Here is a 3,636-nt window from a genome sequence, read left to right as displayed (position 1 = left end):
CTCCCACCTGTGGCAAGGCCTACTATGTGCCCCGTGGACCTGCAGGAAACACCTGCGGAGAGCAGCTTCCTCATGCATGCAAAGGGCCCTTTGGTGCAGATCTGATCCAGACACCGTGCGTGCCCACACTGTGCACAGGCACAGACCGGCTGGCAATAATGGCACACACCTGCATTCTGGGGTGTGCCCTGCATTCTGGGGTGCGCAGTGTGTTTATGAGGATAGTGCAATCATGTCCCAAGTTCAAATGCTTGCTGTGCAGAGCCCCACACCTGCAGATGGCCCCATGGGCCTGTTCACTCTGTGAACGCCTATTTGAGGTGGAAACAGCAAGCAGGAGGCCTCTCCCGGGCTCTCTTGTCTGTGCCTCAGCTTGCCCCATGCGCAGAGGCTGCCCTGCTGGAGCCTGCGCTGGCCCTGGCTGTGAGGGCTCTGAAGTGTGGCCGGGGCAGGTGACGGGGCTGCTTTCCATGGGCCTGGGCAGTAGGCTCCTGTGTGCAGGGCTGGGGGAAGGGCTCTCCTGGTGCCTTCCTGGAAGCCCAAGGGGCAGGTGCAAGGGCAGGCGAGTTCTGTGGGCAGGCTGCCAGCGGGTGGCTTCCCTGAAACTGGGCACAGCAGCTGGGAGAGGTTTCCGGGCCCGCCCGGCCCCGCCTGGCCCTGGGCACTCTCGGCATAGGGGCGGGGAGGGCTGGCAGTGCCAACAAGGAGCTGGCGCAGCGGCGCATGCCCTTGCAGGAGCTGTGCCCACACTCCTGTGTGCACGCATATGCACGGGGCTGCCGGGGCAGGGCAGTGACTGTGAATAAGCATTTTGCAACTGGGTGCTGGGTGGCTGCTTCTGGGAACAGCAGAAGGACCCTCGGGCGGACATTCTAGGCGCATCGCAGGGGTGTGAGTGAGTTCAAACCTGTGCGTGCCTGTGGACGTGTGTCCACTTTAAGTTATCCCCGTGCAGAAACCAGAGCTGCCTATACACCCCGGGCTTTGTGGGGGTGCACACTTTTCTGTGCCCTTGATTTTGGGTTCCACTCCCTTTGCTTCTCTCCCTACACATGCCTTTAGGGAGATTGTATCCCCTCTTGGCCTCGCTGCTCAGGCCACTGTTTGTCCATACCTAGTTTGGAGGAGAGCCTCTGAGGACAGTGGGTCCCATACCCCAAACGTCTGTCCCCAAGCTGCTCTAGGCCTGGAACTGCCACCATCTGATCTCCTAGGGCTTAGGCTCCTGTCTGAAGAATGCTCCAGAAAACATGCAGCTAGCTTGGAGGGGTTAGAGCTGCTCAGGATAGGGAGTTCGGGGGAGCAACTCCTGGAGCCCCCCAGAGTTATCCTACCATTTCACAGCCGAGGATACTGAGGCCAGGGATGGGGAGTGGTGGTGATGAAACACAGCTGCTTTGAGAGGAGCCTAATTGCTCCAAGCAAAAGGTTCTCATGGCCCACTTGGGCAGGGACAGGCATTGCTCTGAGGAGGAGGCCCTGAGGAAGGTGAGTCTTGTCTGCGTCCTGGGGACTGAAGCAGAGGTGCAAGGCCCAGGAACGCCCTCCTCGGCAGCAGACGGACAGACAGACGCCCGCAGTTCCACACTTGGAGAGATACAACCTGGGACAGACACACTGGAGGGCCGCTTCCTGGTGCAGGTGTTTCTTCCCAGTCTCCAGACGAGGCCCTGGGACGCCAGTCCTGGGAGGAGAGCGCAGGTGTGTGTCTGCGCCTGTGTGGCGTGTGTGAAGACGGCACATGTGCACGCACCGTGTTTTTGTTCGCACGCGTGTGTTGTGTGTGACACATGTGCCTGGGCGTTCACGTGGTGCGCACACACCTGTATACCAGCGTGCACACACGTCTGTGTACACGCACGAGCACACCCATGTGCTCCCAAGCATTTGTGCTTATGCACACACGAGCTGGCATGTGTGGGTCCCCCTGCTCTGTGCTCACACGTGCGCTTGTGGACACACACGTGGGTTCTGAGCCCAGGTAGAAGTGATGTCTGGAGGCCAGTGTGAGGCCGGCTCACACCTCACCAATAACAGCTACATTGTCTCTCTTCTGTGTATGGCATTTTTTCAACACCTCATGTCCATATTTTTTAAAGCAAGGCTTATGGAGGTATAATGCACAAATGGTAAATTCATACTTTTTTATTTATGCACACAGAACTGGGGCACAGGCCAGAGGGGCAGGGAGCAGGAGGGGAGAGGACTCCCCAGAGACAGAGTGGGGAGCAGAACAGGCAGATCCACCGAAACACACTGCTGAGGGGAGAGCGGGGAGACAGGAGAGGTCCGCGGCTCTATGTGGGTCACCCCCCTGGACGGGACTCGAACTCAGGCTGCAGTGGCTGTAGCCAGCTTCGGAGCGCTTCACCCGTGTGCCGCCAGGGAGGGCCTGTCGTCATGCCTGTTAGGAGTACAATTTGATGAGCAGATACAGCCACCCCCTTACACAGCCAGAGGAGAGTAGAGGCATCATCCCGGAAGTCCCTCCTGCCTCTCCCCTTCATCCCCTCCCCCACCTCAGCCCTGAAACCACAGGCCTGCAGTTCCTATGGTCTGCTCTTTTCCGGAAAGTTGTATATACAGGAACACATTGGATGTAGCCTTCGGAAAGTGCTGATGGACTGAGACTGGCCCATGGCGTTGCATGTTTAAGTAGTTTGTCGCATGAAAGAAACCGAGATGTGGTTCACACGCTGTAAACAGGCCCTGCAGGGCTGTTAGTGTGTTTATAGTGTGTTCACATGCACCGCTGCCACCATGTTCCAGAACATCTCTATCAGCCCCTGAAACAGCCCCCCGCCAGCAGCCAAGCCTAGCCCCCATTCTAGCCCCTGAACTAGGAACCCCCTCTCTGTTCTGGAAATTTCTCATCAGTGGATCACACACTCCCAAGGGTGGTGTTTACAGGGTTGTCTTGTTCCTCTTTACTGTTGACCAGTCTCTCAGCAGATGGAGAGGGCTCAGTTTACCTGCTCACCTAGGAGTGGGGAGCCAGGCGTTTGAAGTTTGGGGCGATTCAGAGTAAAGCTGTTAAGAACGCTCACTTGCCTTTTCATTTCTCCTGGATAATACCTAGCAGTGGATTACTGGGTTTTATGATGAGTAAACAGTTCTAATTTTAATTCATTTATTCCTCCTAATCCACAGGTAAGTACTGTGATTACATGCATTTTATAGAAAAGGAAGGTGTTCGCGGCTCTGTCTGTCAAACACACCCCCTAGACAGGGATGTCCCGCAGCCACCCGCCCAGGGCCCTCTCGAGGGACAGAGAGACACCCCAGGCTCCCCATGCATGGCATGGCTGTCACGCCCCATGCCCCCAAAACAGACACCGGTGGGCCTGCGGACCCAGACGTGCTGCAGACACTGTGATTCGTTCATCTTTCCAGTCAACCCGTCTCGTCCTGACAGTAATTAGCTCCCAGACTGGCGGGGAGACGTGAACAGTCTAGGAGTCATCACGGTGGCCCGACGCCCACAGGCCTGGCGGGTGCGTCCAGGCTGCAGACAGGAGGCCTTCGGCCCGGGTGTCCTCCAGAGTTCCCCCCAGGCACTAGCCAGGCGTTGGAGAGCAGGCCAGGGGTCCCCAGCGGGGCGCCTCCCACGTGGGCTCGCGGGGGGGGGGGGGGGGG

This window comes from Condylura cristata, unplaced genomic scaffold (assembly GCF_000260355.1).
Source record: "Condylura cristata isolate star-nosed mole 26May11 unplaced genomic scaffold, ConCri1.0 scaffold00025, whole genome shotgun sequence".
In the NCBI taxonomy this organism is placed as follows: Eukaryota; Metazoa; Chordata; class Mammalia; order Eulipotyphla; family Talpidae; genus Condylura; species Condylura cristata.
Note: the sequence above shows the minus strand (reverse complement) of the source record.